This window comes from Microcaecilia unicolor, chromosome 2 (genome assembly GCF_901765095.1).
Source record: "Microcaecilia unicolor chromosome 2, aMicUni1.1, whole genome shotgun sequence".
NCBI classification, from domain to species: Eukaryota; Metazoa; Chordata; class Amphibia; order Gymnophiona; family Siphonopidae; genus Microcaecilia; species Microcaecilia unicolor.
This window is the reverse complement of record NC_044032.1, coordinates 623,164,264-623,185,542: the sequence shown is the minus strand read 5'-3', so window position 1 is coordinate 623,185,542 and position 21,279 is coordinate 623,164,264. Positions and strand designations below refer to the sequence as shown.

The following is a 21,279-nucleotide window of genomic DNA, read 5'->3' as shown; positions in this document are numbered from 1 at the left end:
TTGACCGAATCCAGATTGATATTCGTGCAGAATTGAGTGTTTATTTAGGTATTCAGTGAGTTGTTTCGTCACTATGCCTTCCATGATTTGGTTATAAGTGGAAGAGATGCTACTGGGCGATAGCTTTTCTTCGCATCGTTCGGTAGCAGAGTAAGTAGGATGTTGTCCTTTAACCGTGGGAAAGAGCCCAGTTTGAAGCCTGTGATTTACGTGGTATCGCAATGTCTGTTTGAATTGTTGGGTGCAGCCCTTATTAGACTTACTAGTATAAAAAGGCCCATTTCAGTAGGCAATGAAACTGGCGCTAGCAAGGTAAATCCCCCCCCTGCAGCGTCCTTCCTGTCTCCCCTGCCCCCCCCCTGCAGCCACCCATCTGGTCTCAGGACCCCCTCCCCACCAACCCTCCTCTGCCCCTGCAGCCACGCATGTGCAGCAGCCCTCCTCTCTCCCCTGCTCCCCCTGCAGCCACCCCATGTCCAGCGACTCTCCTCTCCCCCTGCCCCCCCCTGCAGCCCCCATGTCCAGCAACCCTCCTCCCCCTGCAGCTACCCATGTCCCAGCGACCTCCCTCTCCCCTGCCCCCCTGCAGCCACCCATGTCAATGACCTTCCTCTCCTTTCCCCTTGCCCCCCATGTAGCCACCCATGTCCAGCACCCCCTCTCTCCCCTAGCCCCCCCTGCAGCCACCCATGTCCAGTGACCCTCCTCTCTCCCCTGCCCCCCCTGCAGCGTCCTTCTGTCTCCCCTGCCCTCCCATGCAGCCACCCAGCTGGGTCTCAGGACCCCCCTCCCCACCTCCCTCTTCCCTGCCCCCCCCCTGCAGCCACCATGTCCAGCGCCCTCCCCTCCCCTGCCCCCTCCAGCCACCCATATCCAGCGACCCTCCCCCCTCGGCGCATCACCCAAACCCCTACCACCCCCCCCCCCCAGCGCATCACCCAGCCCCTACCCCCACCCCCCCCCCGGTCACATCAACCCCCCTCGCCACCCTGTAGCCGCCAATACAAACTCTGTCCGGCCGCTGCTGCGTCTGTCTGTTGAGCAGCAGCAGCGGCCGGATCCAGCGTTAGTATATTGTCGGCTGCGGGTGGCGAGGGAGTTGATGTTGCCGGGGGGAGGGTCTTGGGTGATGCGTCGAGGGGGGGTAGGGCACTGAGAGCTGATTGGTAGGCAGGGGGAGATTAGGGAAAACACGCTCCGCATGTTTCCCTACTCCTCCCCCTGCCTGGCTCGCGGTTTTGCAGGGAAGGGGCTTGGGTGGTTACGCCGAGGGGGGGGCACTGACAGCTGTTTCCCAGGCAGGGGAGGAGTAGGATCAGCTGTCAGTGACATCACTGACATCAGTGCATTCTAAACTGCCTGGCAGACCACCTCCGAGGGAGCCACAGTACCAGGCACATTAGAACGTTGGAGGTAAGAATTATTATATAGGATTAGGGCAAATGTCTAATTTGCATTGCGATCTGCATATTTTCCAAGCCATGTGACATTACCCCTAGCACCCAGCTGGAGGTAACCCTGTGGCCACCTGAAGGGTCTAGCCCAGCACTGCCCAAGTCCGCCTACACCTGTGACCCTACACTGGCATAACCTCCACCCACCTGCTGGGTCCCGCTTGCTTCTGGACAAGTTTTCCCACCCACTTGCTGAATCTAGTTTGCCTCTGGACAAGTTCTCCCACCCACAAGTTATTTCCCCAGTGGTTTCTAGGTGCACTAAGGCCACAATCCTGGGGGTCCCCCAGTTCCTAGAAAATAGCCACAGACTGAGCAAGATGCCAGGATTCTTAGTCAGTCCAGGAGAAATGAGCTAACAAACTAATAGGTTTATTATCAAAAAAAGAAGAACAGTTAACGGTAAAAGTTTAAACAGGAACAGGTAAAACAACAAGGATTTGGTGTTAAATCTAGCTGAACACTTTTTAATACCTAAATAGTACCTGGGGAGATCAGGAAACAGAAACTGCTGACAGGAAATAAACAGGGCCTCAGCACACAGGTCTACTCCCTTCCACACTCCCAATTGAGACTGAGGACTTCTTAAAGTGAAATTGTCCCTTATTAAAGATTTTCTTGTCTTCACACTGCCAGCTCCTATACCTAGCATATTCTGGGCTAGGTCTTTGGCTTCAAGGTCAATCAGAGCATAGAACATTAGCACTAAGGATGTTTGACCAATGACACTTTTCTATTTTGGGGAATGTAGCTAATTAAATCATGATAAAACCAGATTTTTTATTTTATCTGCACCTAAAATTGATATATCAAATATATGGTTGAACCTTAATGGTTTTTATTTGAAGGTTGAAACTGAATTGAAAGTTTTGGGGATCCTGATAGATCAACTTTTAACATTTGAGAAACAATGTCAGTCATTGGTAAAAAAAACTTCTGGGGTATTAAAGAAATTAAGGTAAATACGATACTGCTTTAATGTTAATAATTTTAGACTTCTGGTTCAATCACTCATATTGTCTCAATTGATTACTGCAATGCACTCTATTTGGGTTGTTCAAACTCTTTGAAGAAGAAATTGCAGATAATACAAAATGTAGCAGCTAGATTGATTTTATCTAAATCTAAATATGACCGAGTAATTCCACTGTATATTGCATTATTTGTTTATAAATGGAAAAATGCCTGGTTATATAAATCAGTGGATCTTATTGCCAAAAATGAGAAGTAGAAGAATAAAAGGAAGTTATTGGGATTTGGTAATTAGATTTAAAACACTGCATGATCAGACTTTAGCATATCTGTCAACAAAATATTGGAATGATTTGCCAATTGACATTAGGTCTATGTCTTCTTATGCCTTATTTCAGGAATCCTTAAAATCTTATTTGTTTAGAAAATTTGTATTACGTGAGGTTTAAATAACAGCTGTCCATTATTGCTTCCTTTGTCCTTTCTATTTCTGTGATGTTTTTATTATCTGTCATACTTGCTTGACATCTTATTTGAAGTCGCACTGAACTATGGGAATAATTGAAACTCATAAGAAATAAAGTAAAGTAAAAGAAAACAGACCTCTGTTACCGCTATAATGCAGAGGTCAAACACCACCTGCTGGTCAACTAAGAGAAATACCCTGAAGTGTCATAGGGCATTAATACAAATCACAAAGCATGGGAGCCCCCTGTTCCGCCACATACCTAAATACCAATAATGCTGTAAGCCACAAAGAGTAATACCTGGAAAGGTAGTTTAAAAATCCTAACTTATAATATGACCACTACAATTTGACACAAGGCCCCACACGGCTAGTAAAACTAGCCAAGTGACAGGGCATAATGCTAAATTATAGTTCCTACTATTTAGGATTAAGGACACACTATTAAAAGCATAAGACAAGTCCAGACATTTTATATGCCCCAAACTCCTGGTGCCTATACCATCAGTTTTACTTCTGCCATTGCTCTGGTACTTAGGCCAGAGAATCTCACATATCAAATGGTTTGAGTAGTTTCAGCAAATGATCATTAGTGGTAGAAGTAGTCATAACCTGGAACTGTTACTTTTGCCTGGCTTAGAATGTTGAAGCGCTGTTTCAGGGGTGAAGCTCTCTCATTCTATAACTATGAACTTAACAATACTGTAAGGGCCAGAAAGTTATGCTGGTCCCCCGTAACTCAAATACCTTGTGTACATAATGGGGGCAATTCTATGTGGGCATCACCCTGATGTCACTCGGTGACAGCCTATTCTATAACATCGTTATAGAATACTATCATAAACTGGCATCAGTACACCTACATCTGCACACTGTTTTGCCTAAATATGGCAAGGGCCCACATAACTAACAAGTTACGCACCACCCAGCTGCCCCGCCCATATTCCTCCCAAGTGAACACCCCCTTACATTTATACACTATGCCACTTACATGCACTGTTACAGAATAGTGTTTAGGCGACCTGCTGTCACGCATGCACTTACCCTTAAAATAAAGCTAGTATTCTGTGCACCTACACACGCAAGTGTTTACTTTTTCTGTTTCCCAGTGGTATGCTGGTTCTTTTTAAAATTTTTGTAAGTGATATTGCTAAAGGGCTCTCTGGTAAGGTTTGGCTCTTTACAGATGCTACCAAAATCTGCAAAAGGGTAGTCACTCCTGGAGGTATAAATAACATGAGGAAAGACTTAGTGAAACTAGAGGAATGGTCGGGAATATGGCAACATATAAAAAAGAATAAATTGGAACACCACCAGTATTACACAAAACACTATAAATAACAAATGCTTACTCAATAGTCTAACTGAACCATCAATTACAATTTTTAAGTAATCCCAACCCTGTCGAGTACAAACAATGGACCATCTACCCTTAACCATGTACCATGACCTAACCCCCCCCCCCCCTAAATACAATCTCATCCAGGGCTTTGACTCTTATAGCACCCGGACCCATGTTATCTCTGAAACCCCCTCCCCCCATGGAAGCTGGCTAATTCTAGTGAAGTAAAATTATGATTTGTTGATATGTATATCAAGAGCTGAGATGCCAACACAGACCCTACAGTGTATTAACAATAAGACTAAGCCCCCGAGGCCCCAGACTTTGTATGTATGGATTCCAAACCAGCAGAAAGGTCTTTCTACGCTTGGGGGACCCCTTAGCTTCCCTAGCTTTCCAAGTGGCCAAAAGATGCACCCGATTCCTCTAATGCCAATACGCCAGAGGCTCCGGTGATGTCCAGTACTGTAATATGACTTTCTTAGCCACCAGACTCAGTTTGTGGCATAAGAAACTGGCATATCTTGACAGAGGAAAGTAAGCTCCAGGTGCAGACAACAAAAATTGTTTCACTGACCCGTTAATTTCACGATCTAACAAACGACATAAAAACCTTCTCACTTACTCCCAAAAGCTCTGTACCCTAGCACACATCCAAAAGGCATGAAAAGAGGGTATGAAGGGAGTGGCTAGACTTGAGACAACCAGGATCCCCGAGACCCCCCACATGAGCCAACTGCGATTTTGTCATATATGCCTTAAGTACCACTCTATATCCACACTCTCTAAGTCTCGCATCTGTAGACAATAGGGGTATGCACCAAAGTGTGGCAGCGACATCCCAATTCTCCAGGAGCTCCCCAGAGTCCTCCACCCATTTATTCCTCAAAAAGGAAAAGTCCTTACTGGGATCCCCCCTATCGAGGGCCTTATGGAGCTCTGACACAGACAATCCCCAATCTGACACTTCCTGAAAGAAATCCCTAATCCGGGACCCCAACCGGTTCCCTAGAGAAGACCTGTTCAGAGTAGATACATAATGCTTAACTTGTGCATACGCAAAACGGTTTCTCCAAGAGGGTTCTATCCGGGGCTGTAAATCCTCAAAGGTGAGCAGATCTCCCTCTGTCGTTAACAAATGTTCCAACCGGCTTATACCTCTCTGCTCCCATTGCCGGAATGTAGGGTTATCAGGTCCCGGGGGCCAAAGTTCCCATTGCCCCTAACAGAAATCTGATCGGGGTACCCACGTTGCCCCCCAATTTCCCCACCAGCACCCTCCACACATCCCGTAAAGGCCCCAACAACACTCTCCTTTAAATGACTGGGTAGTTTTGGGTAAACATGATGTAACAGGGAGTAAAAGTTGTAGGGAGCATAAAATGATGGCTCTAGCTCCACGGGCATGTAAAGCCAAGTCTGACCAAACCAGTTGCCCAAGTGTCATAGTAGACATGCATGATTATATTTTTTGAAATTGGGGAGCCCTATGCCTCCAAGCCCCTAGCATAATAGCCAATTTAATTTTTGGTTTCTTGTTTGCCCAACAAAATCGGCTCAACATTCTATAAAGATTATTTTGGTCCTTCTGCAAAAGCCTCAAAGAAAACGTCTGGAACACATAGAGCCATCGAGGAAACTGGACCATCTGTACCAAGCTCACCCTACCCAGTAACGACAGTGGAAGGTCTTTCCAGCACTCTAGCTGTCGCCGTGTACCCTCCATTAGAACCGATATATTAAGATGATATAAGTCCCTGACATCCATTGCCAAGCGAATCCCCAAGTAACAAAACGAAGTTGTTGCCCACCATAAGGGGAACTCTGACCCCCAAGAACTTTGTACTTGTGGGGAGGATGGCAATGCCTCTGATTTCTCTAAGTTATGGCGAAATCTCGCATAATCTCCATACTCCCAAAATGTATCCAGTAACACCCCCAAGGATCTCTTTGGAGTCCCAAAGTGCACTAACAAATCAACGGTGAACGCTGCCACCTTAAAGCAATGAGATCCAATCTAGATACCTTGAATATCAGGGTTTGCCATAATATCCCTCGACAGAGGATCTAGAGACAGCACAAATAGAAGGGGAGAAAGGGGGAAACCCTGCCGGGTTCCTCCAAGTACAGGAAATGATCAAGACTCCCGTCAATTAACTAGCATCCTTGCCCGGGGTGTTGAATATAACGCCTTAATGACTGAGACAAACACCCCGAAAATCCATAAGCTTTTAACGAGGCAAAAAGGAAGACCCCGTGCACCCGGTCAAAGGCCTTCTCAGCATCAAAACTAATAAGCATCGACTTAAAGTCCTTCTGACGTCTATATTCCAATATAGTCAGTATTTTCTGTAAGTTCTTGGCCATCGATCGACCCCACACAAACCCCACTTGTGATTCATGAAGGAAATCAGGTAAGACCAGAGCCAAGCGATTAGCCATTATTTTCGCGAAAATTTTGACTTCATAATTCAAAAGTGAGATAGGGCGATAAGACTCGGGCCATATGGGATCCCTACCTGGTTTAGGTAATACAATTACTTGCACCATCTCCAGAGATGGCAGCAATGATTCCTCCTCCACAATCTTATTAAAGAAATTAGTGGGGGTTTGATATCTGTACACATGGTCTTATAAAATTTTGCTCTGAAGCCGTCCATCCCAAGAGCCTTAAGTAAAGGGCTACCATCAATTGCTAGGGCTACTTCACCTGCTGCAATCGGGGCATTTAAGAGGTGTCTCTCCTGTGGGCTTATGGACAGTAAAGATATTGTGTCCAAGTATAACTCTCCTGGCAGGCCCACATCTGGGGGGCGCTGCATAAAGACAACGGTAGTAATTATGAAAGATCTCACAGATGGCCTCATCCGTAAGAACATTATTTCCCGCTTCATCTCGAAGTGTAAGTATTTTCTGCTGACTCCTATTAGGCCTAACCAGCCGTGCCAAGAATCGACTCGCCTTATTACTGTGCTTATATAACATATATCGATAATACGTCTGTGATTTAAGGGCACGCTGATGAAGAAGAGTATTTAGTGCCGTCTGGAGGTCCAGCAATTGTTGCCAATGTATACCTGCGTGAGAGGCTCCGTAACATTGCCGGGCTCGACGAAGAAGGGCACCCAATCTCAAGATTTTCCTATCCCTCGTTGATTTGATATAATGGGAATAACTTATAATTTCCCCCCGGAGCACCGGCTTTGCCATCTCCCAGTATAATACTGGGTTTGCCTCATGTGCTGCATTGGCCATCTTGTAATCTTTTCAGCAGTCCAAAAGCCGCTCTTGGAAAACAGAATCTTTATAGAGGTCCAGTGGGAATATCCATCGACTCCATCTCAATTCTATGGGCCTGAAGGCCCAATCCATCCATACCCAGGCATGATCTGATATAGCATAAGGCCCTATTTCCGATTTCTGCACGTGTCCAAACTCTCTCCGAGACACCAACAGGTAACCTATGCGCGCTTGGGTACCATGCGCTCTCGATAAATGGGTATAGTCCCTATTGGAAAGGTGCATCTCCCTCCATATATCTACAAGACCCAGCCAGAAAAAGCCTTCATTAGTATGATAGGAAGTAGGGGGACCCAAAAGCGACTTGTCCACACTGGGGTCCCACACAGCATTGAAATCCCCACCCAACACCAAAGAAGAAGAATCTAATGAAACCAGACGATTGAGCACAGTCTGGTAGAATTTTTTTATCGTACTGGTTCAGAGCATGTAAGTTACAGATAAACACCATACGATAGTTAACCACCACTTTAACCAGAATATATCTCCCCTCTGGATCTGCCATCATTGTCTGTACACTCTCCACCACTCCCTTTCTGAACAAAATTGCTACCTCCACCCCTTTTTTCCCTGAGCTGCTATTGCCACACATTCTCTCACCCACCAAGTCTTGAGCTTGGCAAGTTCCAAAGAACTAAGATGTGTCTCCTGCAATAGGGCAATATCAATTTTATGTCTATGTAAATGCTGTAAAATATTTGACCTCTTTACCGGTGAATTAATCCCTCCCACATTCCAGGTTACCAGTTTCACCATGGTGATAGCAAGTTTAAGGCCTCCATAACTTAATGAGCCTACAGCGTCAAGAACATTCCACCTTAGACTCAGTAGCGGGGAAGAAATTTCAACGATGTTGGGCTCCCTTATGGCAAACTCTCACACCAGCAGCCCGGAGTCACCTGTTAAACCTCTAGAGGTTACCTTGATTGTACTGATGCGTGAAGAGACAATGTTTAGATTCTTATGCTCTATAATGGAGAGGTAGGGGTGGGAAAGGGTTAAGGGTTGATAGGATGGGGGGGAGGGGGAAATAAGCAAATGCTGTAACCAGATAAGAGTTAGTTTGACAAAGTGCATAATTTTCATGGTCAAGCATATTTGTGCATGTTTGAAACTGTTGGACAGTCACTGTTTACTGTGTTATTGTGGTTGGTTGCAATAAAAAAGATTGAAACATAAGGCCTCCATAACAGTGAATACTAAGTCATGGTTCGGGCAGGGGCGTCTGTGTTGGAGTATAATATATATGATACTTATGCTGACCCAGAATATTTGTTTTCTGACATGCAGAATGTTTGTTTTGACCTGTTGCTACCAGAATATTTGTTTGACAGGTTGCTACCACAACGCTCCGTTGCGGTGGGTAACTCACTACAGGACTGTGCTGAGAAACAAGTCCAAAGGCTGGTGTTTTCATCAGAGGGTGCCTAGGAGAGAGGAATGTGTTCCAGGCACACTTGTTTGTGAGCTGTTATAAAAAGAGGGGAGGCCCTGGCTGAAACAGAAGCTCTGTACCTGGTTGAGGGACGCCTCTCCAGTGTGGGATTTCCCGCAGATCTCTGGGCGGTCATCGGTGCTTCCCAAATTGCTGTTGCAGCTCAGATGAAGGCTACAATCCTGTGGTGATGTATGTATACTGCATAAGAGTGTTATGTAAAATGTGTGTGCCTATTGATATGTGAATAAACAATCTTTAAAAAGCAATATCCAAACCCTTGATTTGCTACAACGTCCCAGCCATCGCCCCCCCCCCCATTCAAAATTCTGGGGTGCACCCAGTCTCCAGGACTCCTGGTCCGCCTCCCAGCAACTTCCACTTCCTTAGAATCTTATAAAACCTACCAACCAGCTTCTACCCCCATGAACATCCCTTCTCCCCCACCTCTACCCCTCTTCCTCCCCATACCCCTTCTCCACCTCAAAAATATCATTCCTCCAAAAGGAACAGCCACGTTTAACACCTCCCCAACATCCCCAATGAACACTTTATCAAACAATTATATCAGCATCAGACCCCATTATTTGCGAAACAGAAAAAGAAAAAAAAAATGAGGGAGAGAGAGAGGAAAGGGAGACTCTAAGTATAGAATACATCAAAATTCCTGTCTCCCCACACCCCAACCGAAACCAACAGAGTCAATAAGCTACCCCAAAAGGTTCAGAGTTACAACAGCTCCAAGGCTGCAAACGCAGCGACATTCATCCAAACACGTGTCTGCTGCATGAGTTTGCAAATCCGTTTCCTGCAACTTTATGTAGTCCAAAGTACAAAACTTAGGTCCCACAGTCCCTCATTCATACCACCCACCTTCTCCGAACTCAGCCAACGTCCAAGAGCCATTGCTGATTTTTGTAACAAAAAAATTTTTTTTTTTAATGAGAATGGCTCCGTGGATCCAGCACCCTGCTAGCTTCCAAATGCTAGCCTGTCCCACACCAGCAAAACGATCTCACGCCAAACGTGCCAATCAGGATTCCCCGTACTCTCTGCTTCCTTTCATCCAGACGGTTGAGGAATAGTCACGCTTCCTCTACTGTAGTGTAAGATCTAGTTGATCCTTCATGTGTATCCTTAGGATGGCAGGGTAAAATCAACACAAAACTTTATTTTGAGAGCAAAACGGTTTTGAGCGATGGGGGCAAAGGCTCTCTGCTGTGCCGCCACTCCAGGGAGTAATCCTGAAAACAAAGAACTTTTTGATTTTCATAATGTAGAGATTTCTCCATACGAAATGCTTGTAATATAGCCAACTTATGGACCAAATTCAGTGCACAGAGGATGACCACTCTAGGCCTCTGTGGACACAGACTGCCTTGGCTCCACTCTGAGCTCGCGATACTCGTAACGGCCCACTAAAATCAGGCAGTTGTAGCTCCTTAGTGAATCACTGTTCCAGAATCCAATTAAAATTTTTTGTCCGGAATGGCTTCAGTGAGTCCCACAAAGCACAGGTTGTGTCTTGCGAGCCCTATATTCTAGGTCTTGTAACCTTAGATTCCAGCATTGAGATCTTTTATGCATGGACCCCTGTGACTCCTCAACGACAGTTACCCAGTCCTCCACTGCGCTCGTTCTCGTCTGAAACGCCATACATTCTTAGATAGATCCACCAGTTGAGCTTGTAAGTGGTCCAATTGGAATCAATAGGTGACAATCGCCGCTCCAGCAGCTCTTCCAAAACTACCATCAGCTCTGCGATATTTCTGTGGCCCACGTCAAAGAAATTGTGGAGCCGGCTGGGCTCACAGTGTATATAAGAGCACTCCTTCTTGCCTCTAAAAGGGGGGCGCTGAACAGAAGAGACTGAAATAAAAAAGCAAAACCCTCTGGCAAAGGAAACACTTTAGCATTCAGTTTCTCTTTTATAATGATGATAAAATTTATTAGAGTAAATAAATGGTTACAATAAAAATTCTTTTTATCCCAGTATTACAGAAAATTGAATTCTATTTGTTAATCAGTCAATTTCAGTATAAGGAAAATAAAATCTCTCTCTATATATATAATTTTCCTTGGAAGCTATCAGAATACCGAAGCTTAATTTTGTCCAATCACTTAATGCCTTATATTTTCTCTCTACTTATCTGGTATTCTTCAACTCTGACACTCTAAAGTCAACCTTCACATAATTCTTTGGTATTTTTCTCAACATTCATCATTTGCCATTTGTAACCTCCCTCCCTTGAATACCTATCACTCATACTGGTCCCTCACTGAAAATGGCTGTGTTAATTTAGAGTCTGTTTGAAGCAAACAAATAGACACTTGTTAAAGTTTATGGCCCATTACTAGGGCTAAGCAAGCCTGTCTATGGTCTGTGAGAAGACTAAGAAGAACAAGCTAGCTAACTGCCTACTATATCATAGATAAGGAATATTATTATCACAAAGCTGACTGATGTCCAAAACCAGACAGCTCTATACAGTGGGCACCGCATTTATCTTCTACAGCTCTGCCTCTTGCCTTTTCCTTATGAGCCACTCTCGCTGCCATGAGTCTAATTCCGCACCAGTTGACTGCCAAAGTATGGGTCCACTCACTATATAAAGACAAATTCAATGTTTCTGAGGTCCGATGTCCTGGGAAATTCAGGGGCTTCAGCAGGGGAGCCGGAGGAACTCGAACTAACGTCCTCCTTCGGCCATAGCGTCACGTGACTCTCCTCCTTGACTAAGTTTAAAACAGACCTCAAAACATTCGTTTTCAAGGATTCCTTTCTAATACTTTATGGCTGTCTTGGGGTGGGTCTGACGGTCAGCACAGATTTACCTACCCTTCCCTTTTAGCTGATAGTGCTCCTCTTTCTATCAATCAATGGCGTTCTATTCCCCCCCCCCCCCCCCCCCAATGCTATTCTTCCCCTTTTCATGTCTCTCTCTTCTTTTATGGTTTTTTTGTTTTCTTTTTTTTAATTGTAAGCGGCATAGATATATTTTTATGTACAGGATAGCAAACCTTTAATAAACCTGATATAAGCAGGATGATCTTCATAAAGAGTATGGGGATAAACAAAGATCTCAATATGTATTTGAAGAAGGCGGGAGAGGAGAGCTATAATAAAAACATTTAAATGCCTACCCGCATAAACGTACAGGTCTCTTTCAATGAATAGGAAGCTCTGGAACGAGGGGGCATAGGATGAAAGTGAAAGGGAAGACTCAGAAGTAACCTGAAGAAATACTTCTTCATGGAAAGGGTGGTGAATTCATGGAATAGCCTCCCGTGGAAGTGTGGAGACAAAAACAGTATCTGAATTCAAGAGAGCTTGGGACAAATACATAGGAACTCTAAGGGAGTGATAGGGAGAGTAGCATGGATGGGCACTGGATATGCATATGATCTTTATCTGTCTACATTTTTCTATATACCTCAGTTTCTAAGTGTAGGTCACAGCGGTTTACAATAAACAAAAGCTAAGAAACAAAAGGAATGCCATATTAAACATGAAAGGAACAATTCACACAAGAAAAACATACACAGGACATCAAAACGACCTGACACAGGACACCAAACGCAAGTCTTATGTATAAATAAGTTTATTGATGTCAAAACAGTAAACAACATAAAAGGAGCAACAAAGACGTCCCCACAAGCCCTTCCCCACCCCCATCCCCTTTATGGTACTCCTTCTCCGCTCTCCCCCACGCAATACAAAATCCCAATCAATCCACCAAAACGTGCCCCACATCAATATGTAAACAAGGTACAGTAATCAAGTAAAGTTTCAAAGCATTCGGGAGAGATTGTGCTCTAGTTGAGAGGGTATGCATATAAGGAGACCATATGCAAAGGAATTGTTTCCTCGCCTTAATGCTTTTAACCTCCAACTTTCGCTTCATGTAAGGGAGTTCATACATCTGACTGCGCCACTGTGTCAGAGTAGGAGGGGGTGGGGACCAGGATGAATCCACTGAAACAAATAACATCTCTTCGCACTCAGTGTTGCTTTGCAAAGAAATAATGCGGAAACTTTGGTACCCTCCACAACAGTTGACATGTCATCCAACAGACTCATTGTAGGAGAGGCGAGGCATTTCATTGCGGCTATAAGTTTACTAAGATAGATCCACAAAGCTCTCTAAAAGAGTTGGATTTATTTTATTTATTTTTTGTTACATTTATACCCTGCGCTTTCCCACCTCATGGCAGGCTCAACACGGCTAAATGAGACAATGGAGGGTTAAGTGACTTGCCCAGAGTCACAAGGAGCTGCCTGTGCCTGAAGTGGGAATCGAACTCAGTTCCCCAGGACCAAAGTCCACCACCCTAACCACTAGGCCACTCCTCCATTCCTGGACTATCCCAAACACAATACTGATAGGAAGCATTAGGAGTATGACATTTCAGACAGGTCCCATTAGAAGGGAGACCCATCTTCTGCGCACCTGATGGATGGATGAATGTACATTCTCATAAGGTATTTATAATGAAGTTCTTGAAGTGGATACTCTCCGCAAGGCAAAGGCCATCAGTTAAACTTTGCAGACAAGAGTCCTCTGTATAGGGTCCAAAGTGCAATCAACTACCCTCTGGGTGGGTCTCTTCATACCAGCATAGTAACGATCTACCAAGCCCTTACAGACAGTGGGAAGGGGCTATTCCTCATCAAAGGTGACTCTGAAAAATCCACAGGATTATTGTCTTTCAGGGTTCCAATAAAATGACGCAATTGCTGATACACACTGAGCCCGCAAAAGGTGGGAAATGTGGGATACAAATGCAATAAATAAATAAAATAAAAATAAGCAAACCAATCACATGCTTGAAGAAGATAAGTTGTTTTTAAAATCTCACAGGCAATAGCATAGGTTCATCCTCATCCAAAGCATGTTGTATGAGTACCAAGCCTTGGGTAGCCCCATCGCTAGAAACAAGAATCTAAGAGTACTGGAGGGAAATCAAGATTGCCAACTAGTAGGAGGTAGTGGGAGAAAGTTCAGTGTAATCCAAACTTATGTCTGATGGATGCCATGCCCACCCATAGGCCTTAGTAGTAGATGTCGCCTCAGTGGAGAAGGAAAGAGGAGCCCACTGCGTGCATGTATCAAATAAACAGGAGAGACTGGTCCCCCCAATAGCTTTCAAAGTCAAAGTCACAATAGTCAGATGACTCAAATATCCAGATGATTCAAATATCCAATCTCGTACATAATGTAACTGACAAAAGCCACACTGTATGCCAATCCTTCATCAATATGCAAACAATGCAGATGCCTCTGTACTAAATATGGGTTCCTTGATCCCCACAAAAACTTGCCCACCAGCTTATTATAACATTGTAAATCTCACTGCACAAGTATTATTGGGAGATGTTACAACATCTCCCAATAATGCCATTTTAATAGTGCGATTTACCCCACAATGAAAAAGGTAGGGCCTACCAATGATCACATAAAGATTTAGTAACGTAGTAATCTGGAAACACTGACAACATGAAGGTTAGAAAGGTCTTGGGGAATATTGAGACCCTGATGTTTTTGTGGCCCCTCCACTCACTTAAGGGGAAATACTGTCCCAACAGCATTCAAGTCCATCAGTAAGACAGAGTGCCTCTGATTTATCGGCATTAATCCAAAGACCTGAATATCTTCCATAATCTGTTAATATGTCTAAGGTCCTGGGAAGGGAGACCTCAGGAGAGGTGAAGGCCATAAGATCATCGGCATAAAAGGCCAATCTAAACTTGTTTCCCAATCGGGACCCCATCATCCCCCAAACGTTTTAACTCTAAGGGTTCCATGCATAATATAAACAGGATAGGGGAGAGGGGGCATCTCTGTCAGGTTCCTCGTCCAATGTCAATTGTGGGAAAAGCACTCCATTGGCCAATACCTGCACCCAGGGATTAGTATAAAGTACCCGGATCATTTGCAGGATAGGGTCACTAAAGCCAAAGCACTGCAAAACCTTCTACATATAATCCCAAGAGACCATGTTGAAGGCTCGCTCTATATCAAAACTCACAACAATGAAGTCCTGGCACTCAGCCCGTACCACCACGGTTAATAACCTTCAGACATTAGAAACAGCATCTATGGTCTGGACAAAGCATACCTGTTTGGTGGGGGTCTCACCTATTGGCTATGGTTTTTTGGCATAAAGTTTGGCGTCTACATTCAACAGGGAAATGGGCTATAGGGCTACGCAAAAGAGGGTCTCTCGCCGATTTCAGAATAGGGAGGACTGTGGCTCCCCGCATAGTAGAAGGAAAGCTATCAGAGGACTGAGCCTCATTATACACAGCAAGGTGATCTGGGAGCACTGACAGGCCAAGATTTTATAAACTCAAGGGGGAGGCCATCAGGGTCACGAGTTTATGAAGGGGCCAATGTCTTAGTAGTATGCTGAATGTCCCCGGGGTGAATGGGAGAGTTTAATACTACCAAATCCTCCTCACTCAGTTGGTAGTGCCACCTCAGAGAGAAAGGCGCATTTGCAGTGTTTCCACTGGCTGTGCAGTATGAAGGGTTTTATAAAAATTATGCAACAGTTCAGCAATAGACTTATTATCAGTCAATGGACACCCACCAGGATCTTTTAAAACTGGGATAAAACTGGAACCGTGTTCATCTCTCATGAATTGGGCACTACCATATTTTAATGTATTTAGGGTAAAATAATGAAGCAGGCCATTAAGAGTATGCAGCAATTGTAAATATTGATCCTTATTTGCTTGGGTCAGATTGTGAGCTAATTCCCTCTGTGCCCTCGCCAGCTGCGAGTAAAGGAGGACTATTTAATGATTGAGCTGCATTTGTTTGAATTTCTGATAAGAGATCATTTCCCCTCTCATTACTGCTTTCCCAGTCTCCAAAAGAGAGACAAGATTGTCTATATGATTGTTATTGAGGGTGCACTAGTCTTCCCATTTACAACTTAGACAGACCTGAAAGCCTCATTTTTAACCCTGGGGAATATGTCATAGGGAAGATCTGTGCTTTCTAGGTGAGGATAAGGCAAGTTGGACCAAGGCATGATTCAAAATGCCACCATGATTTATATCCACAAAATGTGCCATTGCTGATTCTGATAACAAATGTAGTCTAAACGACTTTCAAATAGGTGTGTTCTCAAGACATGGGTACAAGTGCTTTCTCCTGGATGAAATACTTGCCATATACCTAGTAAATTTAAACATGAACTTAGCAGACACCACCCCAGTTGGTAGGGGAGTCTCCGATTAGTGGTAGACCGTCTATCCTCCAAAGGGATAGCTACAGCATTAGAATCTCCACCAATGATAACTGTACTGGATGGTAGGTCAAGGAGTTGCTTTAAAATGGTAGAAAAGAAAAACCTATCGCAAACATTGGGTGCATATAATAAGATAAGTATATAGGGTATGCCATAGAGGTAACAATGAAATATTACTCAACACCCCTGTTTGTCCAAAATAACCTTATGTTTCTCAAAAGGAATGAACTTATAGAGCAGGATAGCAACCCTGACCATCTACTTTACTGGTGCAGAAGCTGCATAACACCTGCCCACCCACTCCCTGCATAGGTTTTGATGTTCTAAGTCATTTAAGTGCATCTCCTTCAACATGTCTATCCCTAACCCCCCCCCCCCCCCCCCCGACAGCACAGCAGAGTTATGATTTCTCTCTTTATAAAGGAATGAGTCCCGCAAACATTCCAAGTAATTATATTAATTGGTGCAATCCGGGGGCAGGGGAAGAAGAAGAACCAAAAACAGTGAAATAGCGCAGAAACCATGCTCCCTCTGTTAAGGAGCAATCCTATAACATTCAGAGAAATACACAAAGAACATTGCAAGGCACAAGTCAGAATATAACCATCCATCCTCTCTCCCCACCACAGAAACACCCACTTCCCCCACAAAATCCTAACCCTACCCAAACTCCCCCCACCATATCTCATCCTATCACCACTCCTCACACAAACCAATATCAGGTTCACAAATATAGATCGAGCTCAGCACATTAAACAAGGAAGTCCTCACCAAGAAAGGTGCTCATCCACTGCTCCAGGAAATATCAGACATTAATACTGAACTATAACAAAATCCACCAATACAAGGAGAAATGGTGACAAAATTAATCATGTGAATCAAAAGAGCCTCTCTTGCATTGATCCACTGATTGTTTCTCAAGGTGGCGGCTTTCTTCTGGAACCTGCCTGCCAGCAGAGGGGGAGGGGGTCACTGATTTTGCACTAGGAGGCGGAGACTTTACTGGTTTTGGATCTTTCCACAAATTTACATGCCTCCAAGGTGGTTTTAAATCTATAAAATTTGCTGCTGACAAGAAAAGATATGGCAAATGGAAAAGCCATTTATATTGATGCGCTCACTCTTGTAAAAGAAATGTTGTCCTTGAATTCATGATACTTTTGAGTAAGTTGCTGAAAGATCTTGATAAATTTCTACGTGGTGCCCTTGACATTGCACTGGACCCCCCCCACCCCCCCCAAGGCCTTCAGTCATTTCTTCAATCACATAGGAGTGAAAGCAGGCTATGATATCCCGCAGCCTGTTCACATTGTCGGAGGGGGGGGGAACTATGCACCCCAGTCCAGCTTAATAGATCTGGTACTTTCACACCTGATGTCCCCAATGACAACAGATATCCTGAATAAGGCCACTGTCCTCCTCCACCTCTGATTCTGGGACTCTGCGTAACCATACATATTATGGGGAAATTAGGTTCTTACCTTGGTAATTTTCTTTCCTTTAGTCATAGCAGATGAAGCCATTACGTATGGGTTATGTCCATCAACCAGCAGGGGGAGATAGAGAGCACTCAAACTTTCACAGTGCCCTCTTGGCCAGCTAGCTCACTGCCTCTTCAGTATTTGAAGCTTCCAAAGCAGTATGGCAAACCGCAATGGGAATCACAAGAGCTTTCCTCACAGCGAACGATGGCCATCACAAGGGCATGAACTCATAAAGGAGGGAATGCACATCCTCCTGGAGGGAATAAACTCATCCTCCTTATGGTATAAGTGGAGGGGAACACACGCGCCTCCTGGAGGGAATCACACATCCTCCCAACACACTGGAGGGAATGAACTCATCCTCCTATTTATAGAACTGGAGGGGAACACACGCGCCTCCTGGAGGGAATCACACATCCTCACAACACACTGGAGGGAATGAACACATCCTCCTAAATTTAAACTGAACATGAATCCTGAAGATTGTTTTCCCAACTTTCTCCCAAGGAAGGAACTTCAGGAAATTAGAACAGAACCTGAAAAACAGATTCACAGCATACAGACAATCATGCAGGGAGGGCTCATGGCTTCATCTGCTATGACTAAAGGAAAGAAAATTACCAAGGTAAGAGCCTAATTTTCCCTTCCTTGTCATCAAGCAGATGAAGCCATTACGTGTGGGATGTAACAAAGCAATCCCTAGATAGGGTGGGAATAAGCCACACCACGCGCTAGCACTTGTGCACCAAAACGCGCATCCCTCCTGGCAGCCACATCCAGCCTGTAATGTCGGGCAAAGGAGAGCTTAGAAGCCCATGTTGCTGCACTGCATATCTCTTGAAGAGAGAGTGCTCCAGTTTCAGCCCAAGAGGAAGAAAAGGCTACAGGCGGAACCCTGCCGGCCAGCAGATAAGCTGAAAAGATAGTTTCTTTGAGCCAGCGGGCAATAGTGGCTTTAGACGCTGGAGACCCTCTGCGAGAAACCGGATAGCAAAACAAACAGATGATCAGAAGTCCTGAAAGAGTTAGTAACTCGCAGATACTGCAGCAGAGTCCTGCGCACATCCAATCTCTTTGTCACCGCAGTGACTAGGGCATCCACTGAAGGCATTTGAAAACGAGCCAAATGCCCCTCACGCAGAGGATATAACTGCCCCATAGCCCTGGAAACTCTCAAAGGTCCCTCGGGGTCAGCCCACTGAGCCGAAACAAGCTCTAGGATGGAGTCATGCAAAGGGAAGGCCCGAGCAGCTTTCTTGGTACTAGCCATCCTGGGATTACCCGAGGAGGCATGCCACTGTCAGGATCTTCAATCGAGAGGGCCTGCAGGGTATCTGAAATAAGCGCTGGCAGCTCATCACGGTGGAAATCCTCACCGCGGAGGGATCATCCAGATCCTGTGGTAAATCCGCACCTGACTCTGGTTCCTCAGACCAAGAACGTCTGTCAGAGTTCTCCGAATCCTCACACCCCGACCACGGGGGGGAAAAGTGCACCACAATCTGAAGGGGAATTAACCCTTCTGCGCTTATCTTTAGGCCAAGCATCCGGGAAAAAAACCTCACTGGGCAGTCCCAGGCCAAAATCCATCGGGGGGGCAATCAGAGGAGCCTCAGGCGACCCTTGAGAAAGGGCTCTTTTCATCATGTATGCTTTATGCAGCAAAAGCACAAAATCCGGGGAGAAAATCTCACCCTGGGCACCCAAATCCTGTCCGGTGCCAGCCACTCCTGAAATAACCTCATCTCGAGGTGCCCCACCCGGCTCAGGTCTCTCCGTGTCCACGGAGGCCGCGCCATGCGGTGTAAGCAAAATGGCGCCCGCTGCCAGCTCAGAGCGGGAAGAAACATCGCTCGCCATGCTCGGGCCGGCTCCTACGCCAGTACAGCACGATTTACAGAGCCCTGCTGCTGATTTGCGATTGCCACAAGTGAAACAGCGCTTTACATTGTCCGCAGCCATCGCTGAAAAACGGCAGTAAAATCCAAAATGGCGGTTTCGCGCCAAAATCGCCCCGATCGCGGGCCCACCCCGGAGGAGTTGGAAAACACTCTTACCTCAAAGGATCTAGTGTACAACTACGATCCTGCTGAAAATCAGGTCAAAAACCTCTGTTCTTTTTTTTTTTTTTAAAGCTGTGAGGAAAGAAGAGGTATTGAAGACTCCGGAGGCTCAGATGAGTGGGAAAGGCAGGGAAAGGGCGAACCTATATGCCTGCATCCACTGTTGGTGGGAAAGGACAGGGAAAGCAAGGCAATATGTCCACATCCACAGAGGTATGGGTAAGGCAGGGAAAGGGCTAACCTATGTGCCTTTAAAGTGAAGCTGCTATAGCCTACAACACCCCGGTTAACAACTGGCAAGCCAGGAACCACCTCCCGGCAGACTTTTCTGGAGCTCGAACAAGCTGCAGCCACCCTGCTAGGGGAGATAGAGAATACTGAAGAGCCAGTGGAGCTAGCTGGCCAAGAGGGCACTGTGAAAGTTTGAGTGCTCTCTATCTCCCCTGCTGGTTGATGGACATAACCCATACGTAATGGCTTCATCTGCTTGATGACAAGGAATGCGCTGCGCCTGATTCTTGAGACACTGTGAAAGTTTGAGTGCTCTCTATCTCCCCTGCTGGTTGATGGACATAACCCATACGTAATGGCTTCATCTGCTTGATGACAAGGAATGCGCTGCGCCTGATTCTTGAGATTGTCGAGCTTATCCACAAAGTTATCCAGGGCAGTGCAGATGCATCTGTTTTGGTGACCACCTTCTGAAGTTTAAGCTCTTGGTCCTCCAGTTGGTGCTCAGAGTCCTCCATCCGGGAGCCCAGATCCTCCAAGCCCCCGTGGATATCTTGTATCATCCCTTTGAGCTCACTAAGTCAAGCTGCCGCATCTTTTTGAAGGCCCATTTTAATTTGTGCAGCATTAGTTGCATCGCTTGCTTTGCGAGTGGGCCATCGCCATACGCCACATCAGCTTCCAAGAAATTATCCTGCATGAGCTCATCACCAGCTTTCTAGGCTAGCCATGTCCATGCCAGGATCAACATGTAGTCTCTGGATCTCAACATGGCTGGTAGTGCTAAAGTAATGCTCAATTTCACCGTTTCATTTTTTAGAGATCGATCAGTGAAGGAGCAGCCTTTTCAAACAGGACAAAGGGGATTTCCAATCCTGGGAGGTAAAAATCCATTAAATTACGTTTTAAAACGCGAGTTTTCAGCTGGAATTTAAACTGTGAAAAGGAGAGCTCATATTTGAAAGAAGAGTGAAGATCATTCCAAAGCTTTGGAGCCAAAAAGAAAAAAGCTGCACGTCTTGTCAATTCATAATGAGCTTGTTTTGGGGAGGGAAGGACTAACTGTTGGGAATCATATGAACTAAGGGACTAAGTAGGGGTATAGGGAATTTGTACAGAGGCAAAGAAAGGAAGAGGACCTAATGAAGGGTCTTATGAGTAATACAAAGGATTTTAAACCATATGCAAAACTCAACAGAATAAACATAGGCGCCGGGTTATTGAACTGCCCTGTAATCCAATTAAGGGTGGACTTAAGTCAAGACAGCCAAA

General features: G+C 45.1%; 1 protein-coding gene across 1 annotated transcript in view; it reads right to left on the bottom strand.

Moving 5' to 3' along the window:
- Positions 1–21,279, bottom strand: part of OTUD4 (OTU deubiquitinase 4) — a 246,343-nt gene that overhangs the window by 120,040 nt on the left and 105,024 nt on the right.